At 39.8% G+C, this 12,333-nt stretch overlaps 1 protein-coding gene across 1 annotated transcript in view; it reads left to right on the top strand.

Moving 5' to 3' along the window:
- The window catches only part of MBP (myelin basic protein), a 122,027-nt gene that overhangs the window by 89,611 nt on the left and 20,083 nt on the right, over positions 1 to 12,333 (top strand). The gene's annotated exons all lie outside the window — the stretch shown is intronic.

Below are 12,333 nucleotides of genomic sequence, written 5' to 3'. Positions count from 1 at the left end.
GATAAGGTTTCCTTCTACTGTGTCTTTTTTTGTCAGGCAGGCAGACATTTTAATCAAATCTCATATCAATTGTTCAGGCATATATTAGAGTTTCCTTCTGAAAAATATTTCTTTGGATATCAGATTTCTTCACTGAGGAAATCACTTCACTGAGAAGGCTCTGAATAGTTTATCATTGCTGTATGATCCAAACTACCTCTAAAACTCTTGGGTTTTTAATTGTATAGATTATAAAAACACAAAGGCCTTGAAATCATTTTTGCTAATAGTTTAACAAACTACCCACTGTTTATTGCATGTATTACAATATTTTCATACCCTCTGCTTGTTCTGCCACAGCAATTACATGGCTCTGCTCCTAGGTCTGTGCTGACATACTCCATTATGCAGCTTCCAGACAAAGCTGTTTTGACAAGCACGACAGAGCATGGTGGCAAAAATCCTGTTCCCTCCCTTCACGGTAGTCTGCAGGATGCATCGTCCTTGGGTGCTGGGCTCCTTGTGCCAGGGCCTGCAGAGAGACTTTAAACTGTAAGGTTGGCCAAACGCAGCCTCAGGAGTCTGTGCCCCAGCAGCATCCTTGTCATAAATGTGCTCAGGTGTGGGTGGTTTCTGTACATGACTTTGGATATGGTGCGTGGAATTTGTCCTCTGAGTAACCTTGCTTTTGGGTTTCTCTTCAGAGTTCAGAGTGATCATTTTAACTGTCACCCTCTAGAATCCCATATTATTATATGAATACATTTAAAAATGTGTTTAAAGTAAGCATTGTCAGGCAGACAAAAACTAAAATCTGAAATGCTGAGCATCCCTGAAGTCACACATCTGCAAAGCATTTACTGTGGTTTTAAAATTAGCAGTTAGCTGCTGATCTTTTAGGCAGAATTACTTTCTCGCTGTCTATACCAAAGGCAGAGCTGGAGCTGCAGATGACTGCTACACACAGTGTCCATATCAGACAGGGATCTTCTCTCATTGCCAGCATCTTGAACTGGAGGTGAAGCTCATGACCTGGTCCTCTGCTTCCCCAAAGGGCATGCAGGTGCTCATGTCTTCCACCTCATGGATGCAGCTGGTGGTGTGGCTCTTGTCCCCACAGAGGTGTGAGCTTCTTCCACTGTTAATGTCTTGGGTCGAGCTGGAGGTGTGAGTCACAACATGGTTGTTGCATTGCCCCAGGACCTGGAGGTACTCACATCTTCTACCTCCTGGACACAGCTGGAGATGCGGGTCACAACATGGGCCTCTGCATCCTCACGGAGCAGGGAGCTGCTCTCACTATTGGAATTGTGGGCAGAGTGGGTGAGAGGTGTGGGTCACCACCTGGTCTTCTGCCTCCCACCGGGCTCAGAGGTGCTTACGTCTTTTTAGAGTAATCCATCAGTTTCTGAGATGTGACAAGCTATGAGCAAACTCCGTGCAGCTGGAAGAAACTCCTGCTCTCTTTTCCTCCTCTGACCTTTCATCACAGATGTAAGGTGAAAAATAATTCCAAAGTGAAGATAATGTCAGACCAATACAGTGTCTTAACAGTTGTGGACTTGTTCTGACTGTAGAGAACTGCAGTTTAGGCAGCCTTGAACATCCCTACAGCCCCTCTTTTGCTTTTTTTGAGTATTTTTTGTCAACTTCTGTGGAGCCAGATCTTCAATTTTGTTTTACATGTGCAAGAGTGCAACACAATGGGAAATGGTCTACAGACTTATTTGTGCCTGGGTATTTCAGATATTTTTAGAAATGTTAGCAAATATGTACTTTGTACTCCAAATGTGTCATTTATAGGACTGTAGTGTGTCTTGGAATTTTCTGGAAAAAATTTTCTTCTAAAAACTACCAGAGTAACTCCTCTCACTGCAAATTCTGTAACGATGGTGACCCCCTGAGATCAAGCGGGCTATTTAAAGCTTCAGTGCAGAGTACATTAACAGGGACAAATAGAAAAATCTAGAGATACAGCAACGTACACCTGAAGGATGCATGAAAATTTCAAGCGTATTGATCACAGCATCCTGCAGGTAATTCACAGCTACCAAATACTGAGCTTGCGTTGTGCTCTGTTCTCTCTAGGACTGCCACATTCCTGTAATTTGCTTTTTCCCTGTGCCTGCTCTATACAAAGCTATCTTGGAAATCAAACTTTGAAGTTATGTCCCCAAAACAGCAAATCAGTGCATTATTTTGGGGGGAGTTACAAGCATTCATATTCTCTTTTTTTTAACATATGAAGAACTCATATACAGTACTTTAGGCTATATTCACTACTGTGCAGTGTTTTGTTGGGGTTGGGTTTAGGTAGTTGGTCTTGGGAAAACTTAATGCGCATGAACAGTGTTATTCTGTAGGACTAAAATGCAGTTCATATAAATAGGAGTTTGTAGCCTCATGCTGTAAGTAGTTTCCCTGTGGTCACAATCAAAGTGTGTTTCTTCAAGTTAGTATATTTGGTTAACTTACTACAACTGTATTTTATTCTGCAGTTTATACTTCCTAAATAATAATCTACCACTCAGATGCTTAACCCGTGGTTGAGAAAAACCAGCAATGTTATCAAGCCCTCTTTTGGAGAGGCTACATGATGGGTTTTAACAGAAAATGTTCTGCAGCTGGGTTTTTGTGCTGCTTATCATGCTCTGAGCAACTACCTTTGAACCAGCTTGTTCAGTCACTGTCCTCACCTCACTCGTTTCACCAGCATTTCTCTTTCTGCTGATTTTAAGGCCCTGTTTCTCTATGGTGTTATGAAAGAAATCTAACTGTAATATTGAGTATTCAGTTGTACTGACAGGAGTAGGTTATTTTTCAGAAAAACATAACTGATGTGGAAAACACAAAAGATAGTGGAAGTTGTTGTGAAATCTGATGTAAGTGCTAGTCACTTTGTTGTGTTATTACTTTGGGAGTGGGCGGGATATGTACAGGTTTTGCAACCTAACAATTATTCAGGGTCAATGTGACTAGCAGAAAAGATGAATAGTCAAGCAATCTTTGTTTAATACTAGTCAGTTGCACAATTTTTAAAGACAACAAACACTGATGGATCAAACAGGTGATTTAATTTTTCCTCATTAAGTACATGAAATTGTTTGTTACAAATGATGCCCCAGCTCACTTTGCTGTGGAAGGATTCTTTGTGAGATACTCAAGATTAAAACAAACCTATATGTTCTAGTAACACAAAGGAACATTTTTCTTTTAAACTGGTGGGTGGATAAAATTCCTTGGTTAAGTTTTTAAAAAACTCTCTGCGGGCTGTGTGGAGAATTGCCACATGCTTCTCATAGATTCCAAATTTCTGCCATAGCAAGTCCCACTGGTTTCAACCACAGGCTTTTTTGTTTTCTGTACTCTCCTTTGTAACCCTCAGCAAACGGAGGCAATGTCAGAAGTTCTGGAAAACAAGAGAGAGAAGCTGCAAGCCAGGCCTACACTGCTGCATTCCTCTGCAATGGTAGGCCACCGTGTGGGCTTCGGTTCAGCTCTTCATTGTAAATCAGTGGCATGGATAACCAAGTGACCAATTCTGTGAAAACAGACAGAGTGCAAGGCAGTTTGTGCAATCAAGTGGAATGGTTTTAATTACAATCTTGAGATCAAAAATGGTTTTCCCACAAGGGATATTTTAAACTTTTTTTTGAATGCCTCTTTCTACTTGCGTATTTCTTTACTTAAATATGCTCACAAGCATACACCACCTTCACACACCCGTGAGCCAGATAACAAAGTCCAGAGCCGTTTTCTTTTTGCTATGGTTTGTGCCATGTATTCCCAAACAGGTGGCTTTCTTTACATGTAGCTGGTCAGTGCAGTTAGGTAAAGGCAGCAGATGGCTCAGTAGAAGACTTTTCTGCAAGACCTCAAAAGTTAGGAGTAACTGGTAACTTGTTACAAAGATGCATCACTGAATTGCAGAAATACATATATAGCCTGCTCTATAAAACCCCATTAGAACAAGGGAAGAGGAGGAGATTAGGCTCTGTGCAGTGACAGACAATGTGTAACTTAGGCCCCCCAGCTAATTTCTTGCATGTTGAATCTGGTGTGACTTTCAGAGTAGGCTTAAGAAAAAAAGGTCTGTTGCACCTCTAGTTTTAAGCTTCAGGATCATCTGTAACAGAACATACAGAGTTGGTATGCAATTACTGCTACAGTTCCTATGGTTTGAAATGCATTGCTGACCGGCTTGCTTTGATCTCTTTCCTTTGACATGGCCAGAATGAACATGGCTATTTCAGCTGCTGCCACTACTCATTTTGCTACTTTAATCAAGTATCTGTGTGAAGGGCTAAGTTTCTTCAGTAAGAACAGAGAGGAAAGAGGATACGTAAAGACATAAATAATACAGGGTGTACAAGTTTGGGGAAGGTATGATGTTGTTTTTCCTCCATCAAGTCTAAAACCTGGCTCTCAGAGAGCAGCCCCTCACAGTGGGTAACAGGACGTTAACGCATTTCAGCCCACAGTAACCACACATGCTTCCTGTTAATATCCAGACTTTGGGCATGGACTACAACATTGGGTTATTACTGCACAGACTGCAAGTGTTTTCACATCTCTGACATGCAGATGCTAGGAGTTGTGTGTGCCTTGGTGAAAAGCCTGACAATACAGAAGAGCTTTCCAGCAAGAGGACCCCTGGTGATGGTATATCAAAAATCTCCAACTCAGATAGTATTACTACTTTTTACACAGTGATACTGTAAAACTTAGTTGCCTTCAGTGGAACAATAATGCTGAACACAAGCTGTAATGGCTATACAGCGTCTTTTTAGTTTTTATTTTATATTTGTTTCATAGAACCAACCCTCTCAAATCATAAAATTGTCAGCAAAACTAAAAATTATGTGCTGTTTGCTAATTCAAGAGATAAGACTTAGGCATGTTTATTAGAGTGTCACCATTCCAGCTAGATGTCACATTCCTGCGTGTTTTCACCTGGTCATTGATTGGCTGTGTCATGGTTTTACCAGGTAGGTTGGAAAAGTCAGTATAATTACCCTACCAGAAGAGATACCACAGCAACAATTCCCCACAGCGCCAGTAGCACCTCTTCCAAAGGCTGTTAAGTGACAAGTACACCTTTGTTAGCTTTGCTGCGGAGCGATGCTCGAGGGATGCCTTTATCATGAAACCAGTAGTCTTGTAACAAGCGATGGTTCACAGTTACATATTAAACACTTTGTCTGGGACAATGAAGTCTAGCAGAATTTAGGGGAAAGAGAAAAAAAAAATCAAGCTGTTGATTATCCTAGTGAACTTGTAAAATTCTTATTGTTTATCACTCCATAATCCAGCACTCTCTTACAGATGAAATAAATGTGTATTGACTGCTATGTTGTGTTCATCATCTAGCTTTTAAGGATTGGGTCTCTGAAATGAAAGAGGCAAACTTAGGAAAGCAGATGATACTTGCTGTTAAAGGACATAATTTACTGGTTGTGTTGCATATAATTCTACAGTTTGCCTCAGTATAAATATGACCTTGAAACAGTTGCTGCCATATTGAAACAAGTGTATTTATTTTAACCAGATTCTGTGGGACCCACGCAAACTGGTACTGCTTGTACAAACAATGCATACACTAGGCCCAGTACTTAAAATCTAAAAGTCCTTCCTTGTCCCCCAGGCAGGGGGTTGATGATTTTGATTATCCTTATGCAGATCAACAGTGACTGTATGTAGTAAAGAACGTTTCTGGCAGATCACCTCTCTCGTATTGCAACCTTCAGGATAAACTACTTTCACAGGTGGATTGTTCCAGCTCTACTTCCTGAACTCTGAGAATTATCTTGCATGTAGCTGAGGGAAGTCCTGAAAATAGTACATGTCAGGATGATGACAAGACCTACTGTCTGGTACGCTGAGGGAACCGAGAAGAAACTGTCAAGTCAGCTTGGAAGGTTTATTTATCCCAGCGTCAAAAGAACAGCACTAGTGTTACAGACACCTTTGGCAGCCAGCAACTTTTTCATTGACTGGCCCCTTGGAAAGAAGGTTGCTAGTGATTTCAAGAGAGATTTTACTGGGTCTCTTACCTAGTAAAACAGCTACTTGTGAATTGATGCCAAAGTATGTCAAATGTTCAAGGTTTTTTTTCAGCAGATCTGGAATACATTTTAGGTTAGTATCAGAAATGAAGTGAGAGGAATTGCACTTATTTTTTCATACTATAGTAATTAGTATCTGAAAGAATTGTCATTCTCCTATGCAATTTTCATTTTTTTCCTACAGCATAGTTTTATGCTAAAAAGTACATATTCCTATTCTACCTGAGTGAATGCAGTATTTATTACCTTCAAAATATGAGCATAAATAATACAGACATAGTGTCACTCCTTTGTCCTGCTAAACCTGCAAAGACAGGTATTTCTGTAATAGGATGTGAACTGGCACTTCCCTTCTCTCCATCAAAACCTTTTTGTGTTTTCATGCAAGCTCTGCTGCAAAGCCAAGCTCTGCTTCCTCAACGACTGTTCTTCAGCAGGAGAGGGCCAAGGAGGGCTTGGAGACGTGACCTTTCATGAGTCTGAAAGCAACTGTGCCAAGACTTAGGTATTAGCAAAGGTCTAGAATGAGTAGATCGTATTTGACCTATTGGTTTTCAGTCTGACAGTAGCTCTCGGGGGCATAATGCTGCCTGCAGAGAACGGCTAAGAACTGGTATTCCACAAGGCATCAGGGATTCAGGGAAAGCAGCATTTGTCGGGCTTTTCTTGTAAAATTTTAAGTGGAAGTTCCATTCTTCTGGCCACAGCAATGCAGTCTAAATGTCAGCTCTAAAAATGTGTTGTGCCTTTACCAACAGCAGCACAATCCTTTTCAGCAGGCTTAGCCAGTGATCTTTATTGACCCAAGATGTAGTATAGAACTAAACTTGGTCTTTTATTCACCTTAGTTCCACAGAAGTAAATACAACTCTGTAGTAACAGGTATTTATGAGTCTATACTGGGCCAGGTGGGGTTTTCCACTTTCTACAATATTTTTAGTACTAAGGTTTATTGTAAGGAAAATTGTGCCACAACAGACCCCTTATTCACTGCTTCATCAGATCAGTGTAGAAGTGTACTCAACTCAGTGGAATGGAAACACCTTCACAACCTTGCCTTCTTGTCTGGTAAGAGCCTTATATGCTCTATAATGTCTAATGCATGCAATGAGGGAGGAAAGTCAAAGGAGTGCATGTTATGCTTAGCAGATGGCTTCTCATTTTTGTGCAGGTTTGGTCTACAGCTTGGTTAGCCCATAGGAAAAGCTGAGCTTCTTGTGCAGAAAAATATTCTTCCTTCAGTTACTCTGAAGCTATAGAGAAAATTCACCTTTGGGTGGAATTTTTTCCTTAAAAGTGATAAGCTTTGACAAGGAGGGAGGGAGGAGAGTGAGCTGTAATGGAAGTGGTCTCTTGGCTAACTGCAGTAGGAGTGTTAAACTCATGTGAATCTGTATTATGAGACACAGTGGCATTTCTCTCTGCATTCATTCTGCTACCAAATGGGAAAACTGTTTGTGTAAAGGCTAAATGCACCAGCAGATCAGTTCTAGTTGTGTTCACAGCTATGACCAACTGTTTGTTTCACAATTATGCTGCATGCCATCTATTCGAAACAGAAATATTTGTTCAAAATTGATTTCCAACAGTTTGAAAAGCATCAGACAAACCCAGTAATTAGATCTGTGAAGTGAAATGTCTGATGGCATATTGCCTTCTAACCATATTAGTGAAGTTAGGCTGAGAGCCATTTTTTGTCTGCAGTGTCTTAGCATAATGAGGATAAATCAAGCTTTGCGGTTCAGATTTAACAGTGCAGACATAATTCTTTCCTCCCTCTCCCCAAATACTTCTGTAGTGAAGCCTAATGGCTGTAGACACTCCATTCTTCTGTGAGCTGCGCTGCAGTAAAAGTCCAAACCAGGAGCTGGATTGTGCCTCTCACTGGTGCCCAAGGGAGAAAGTGGAACCACCTCAAGCATTTTGATCGGGTAACTTCTGTATTTTCTGAAGCCACTCAGCAAATGGCCAGGAGACCCGTAGCCTTGTTTGCTGAACCTTTCTCCGCACCAGTTTACTTTTTTGCACCCATTCTCTCATCCCGTTTTCTCCTTTTAGTCTGATCAACAGGTGCTCCCGCTGCATGCTAAGCTGTGCAGTGCTCCTTGGTGCCATCTCCAGTGGTGGAGCTCTGGCTGGAAGCCAGGACTGGCCTTGCTGTTTCTGACAGATGACCTGCGCTGGTTTGCAGGATGAACAGTTTTTGCTACACTTGCCTTTGATACTTGATACAGCTGAGCACCAAATACTTGGATCCTTTTTCCAAGGAAATTAAGTGTTAAATTGGCCTGATTTTTATTTGATCCTGGCTCTTGTAGTAGGTCACAGTGTGTAATTACTGCTGCATGTTCGGACTCCTCATTTGCACGTGCATCTAAAGCTGCATTGTCCCATCTACTCAAGAATGTTAGAGTTTGAAGCGAGGTGTGTGATAGGGCAGGAAAAATGGAAGTGTATGGCTTCGTGACAGTATCCAAAGACAGAGTTGAATTAAGGCTCCCAGCGGTGCCTTATGCTATACTTCCTGCAAAACGATTCCTTAAGAGCCTTCTTCTAGAGAACGTAACTGCATAAAAAGGAAAGGCAAAATGTTGGGAAACAGTTATCTTAACACAGAGTTGGAACCCAGACATCCTCAACTGTAGCTTATGTGTAGTGATGATGGATGTGCTTTTTCTGTCCTTTTCATTCTTTCAAATGTCCTCATATTACCACAAATGTTACTAAAAGCCATGTGTTCCAGAACAGTGGTTTTCAGCCTCTTAAATAATGCAAGGCAAACTATTACTAGTACATTGCACATGTGCCTTACTACTACAGCTTACTGAAGATCTCAAAATCTTACGTGTTACAAAGCTGAGTAATTTTTAGGTGTAACCTTTTGTTATTCAAGTGACTAAAAACAGGTAAGTCAGTACAAAATTCCAGATTTTACTTAGTATTTTATTATCAGCATTTCAATAAACATACTGAAATATGACTCAGAATTGAGAACTGTAATGCATTAAACTATCCAGTTGTCTTCTTATAGAAGAGATAGGACCAAAAAAGTAGAAAAGGACAAATACACATTATATTTCGAATACTGAAGAGCACTGCTTTATAAATATACATGACTTAAACTAAAATGAAAGGTTGATTCAAAAGGTCCCTAAAGTTAAGTGAGATAATTTTCATCTTCGTACCCTGAGAAAAGAAGGCCAAGAAAAAGGAAATTGGTAATCAGTCACAGCAATCTGTAGTTATGATAAAATATATTAAATATTTGGTGTTACAAATTTGATTAATGTACTTTCTCGTGTTTGTAACGAGTAAATAATACTTAATTTTTAAGATTTCTTACAAATATTTAAGCTGCTGTCATGTATTATTACAATCAATATTTTCAATATGCTGTGACTGTTGAACTAAGCCTCTCTTGAGAAGCCAAAGTAGGGGAATATGCTTCAGCTTTTATGAGCTTCATTATCCTCATTTATTTTACAGCATTTGTAGAGGGAGCAGCAATAAGAATGTGAGAGGAATTACAAGTATCTGCAAGAAAGCAAGACTGGAAAGGAGTGGGAGGAGATGAAAAACTTGTAATCTTTTTTTTTTTTTTTTTTTTTTTTTTTAAACTTAACATATTAAAACTCTTAGCTTAAGAACCTCTTTCCAGCTTGCCCTCTGTATGGAAGAAGGCTACAGGCTTCTATATACACAAGGAGGGACTATCATAGAGCAGTTCTACCAAGTGACCCATAAGAAAGATATTTGTATTCAAGGACTATCCGTCAGAGATTGTATAAAACAGGTTTCTGTGGTCTTGACAGTAGCTGTTGTTTGAACCATGGGGCTGAGAGGTCCCAGCTAATTAGAAGCTTAGGTAAAAGTGTTATTTTGATTCTCAAGAAATGGGATAAAACTATTAATGTCAAATTGAGCATTAAGGCACAGTGGTTTTGAAAATACTTGTATGTGGCCTAACTCCTATTAAAGGCAATGGGGGGTTGGATTTAATATTGTTTCATCGAAGGCACCTTTGGAATTTCTATTTTGTTTCATTAACAGACTGTTCAGAATTTTTGGTCCACCTATATTCCTTCGTTTTGGGAGTTGCTGTGTACACAGGGAACAAATGGCTTTGTTCACTCTGACCAACATGTGCAGGGAAAACTGTGCCAGCAGCAGGCTCCAGAGCTGCACAGAGCGAGGGGAACTGGGAAGGTGGTGTTGCCTTCGGGAGGGTCCTCGGCCACGCCTGGAGTGCCAAATCCCTGCTCGGCGTCTGGCTCCCTCCTGCTGCTTTTGGGCTAATGCGAGGATGTGCTTTTCTCATGCTCTCACTTGCGCAGCTTTCAATGACTTCATTCACTTAACTATAAATAGACGACACTTTAATAGCCTTCTGGTAACGCCTATGGCAATGCATTCTGCTGTACTTACTCTTTAACCCATTTTTACAAGGGTTTAAAAAAAAAAAGTAAAATACCTGAAGACCTCTTCCTCCCTGGGCAGCTTTCTCTGGTACAAGTGATACGGGACAGGAAGGGTACTCTATTTTAACAAGAGAGCTGCTTCTTCCAGGGAGAAACAAAAAAAAGAATATCAGTATCATATGCACAGCATTTATAATGGGTTTTAATAGAAGTCGTCTAAATATTTGTTTTTAAATGAACAAATAAGCATATGTTTACATGCTCCATTAATTCTGGATATGCTTAAGACATTATTAAAGTGATCTGTCTCTCCAAATGCACTTGAAGACTTTGATTAGTTAGCTCAAATATTAACAATATCTCTCTGTTATATATTTTTAAATATTAGAGAAGACTTAAGCATGCAGAAAATCTAGAGGAAAACTTAAATGTGTGCTTTCATTACTGAAATAAAGCATACAGAAAGATTTATACTTTATAGCTCACTGCGTATGCATTGGGAGAAGCTACTTTTGTGGCACAAATACCCTTCTTTGTTGCTTACCAATACCCGTATTCAGTGACACAAAGAACAACTGTTGTAAAAAATATTAGTATGCAGATGCTCTGGTGTTTTGTTAATGCATTTAATTAAATACAATAGCTCTTTTGTTTGTTTTTCTTTTTCTGTCCTTGAATGGATTTGTATTATGGTATAGAATCTATGCTTAGAGTTGCTATTTAAAATGTTTTGCAGTTTTAGAATGTGTCTTATATCCATGTTAGTTACTTTCTCTTTTGTTCGATTAAGAAAATCATTTGGGGACTTTAATAGTTTCTAATAAGTTTGAAAGTATCTTTTCAGGAAAACCCAAATCCAAAAGTCGCCAGCAAATATTTTTCCTTTTCCCCACTGATGAGGTCTTCTGTGACAATTGGCGTTGGTTAAATAATTGTCTTCCTGAGAAACACTTTCAGATGTTTTAACCAAAGAAAATTTTCTTGAAGTTCTCCAACATTTTCTGGGTAGTTTTCACAGAAGAAAAAAAAACTGTTGCACAGCAAAACTGCACGTTATGTTTTTCTATGAAAAACTGTAGCAGACTGATTACAACAAATTGTAACCTAAATACTGGTATATACTTGCAGAAGCCAACATTACTGTCTTGTGTCGTTATCCATAAAATTATTTCCGAATTATTCTCAGCCTGAGAAAAGGTTTCTTTAGTGCCCTGTGGGTGGGCAAAATCACATGAAATGACTGTGTCAAGCCTAAAATTGCTCTGGTGAATCAGCAAAGTACTTGAGCCCAGAGTATTTTGAAAACGTAACAGCATTTGCCAGATCCTGTCCCTCCCATGGCAACAAGGACCAAATCAAATGGGGATGTAATGAGGTAATTAGAAGACCCTAAAGGTGACATATGACTAACTGTAACTTATTTCTGAAATTTTGAGGCCCGTTAACTCCAAAAAATGCTTCTGACACAGAGTGAGTGTGTGGGAGGTGTCTGCTCTGAAGGTTGCTTCTCAAGCAATGACCTACTAATATTCTTTTGGTGTTCCTTGGAGATAAGACATATTCCTCAGTGGGTGCAGCTTCCTTTAGAACAGTAGGAACAATGGTATAGACTATAAAAACCTCCATAAATCTTTTTGTCACTGATAGAAGGAGCTACTACAGGTTAAGGTTTCAGTGTTTGCAGCTGATTCTTTTCAGATACTTTACTGCGTGCATCAACACAACTGTGGAGAAGGCAGCAGACATTTCACTTACGCCACAGAGGTCTGTCTCGGCACCTTTCTTGGCTAAAAGCTCATCGGTTTCTGATAATTGTTTTTGTCACTTCTCACATGCACGAAATGCAAATTGGACAGTTTTGCTCTAGGCCT

This window comes from Gymnogyps californianus, chromosome 2, assembly GCF_018139145.2.
Source record: "Gymnogyps californianus isolate 813 chromosome 2, ASM1813914v2, whole genome shotgun sequence".
Lineage (NCBI taxonomy): Eukaryota > Metazoa > Chordata > Aves > Accipitriformes > Cathartidae > Gymnogyps > Gymnogyps californianus.
The sequence above is the reverse complement of the archived record's forward strand: the minus strand, read 5'-3'. Positions and strand labels throughout refer to the sequence as shown.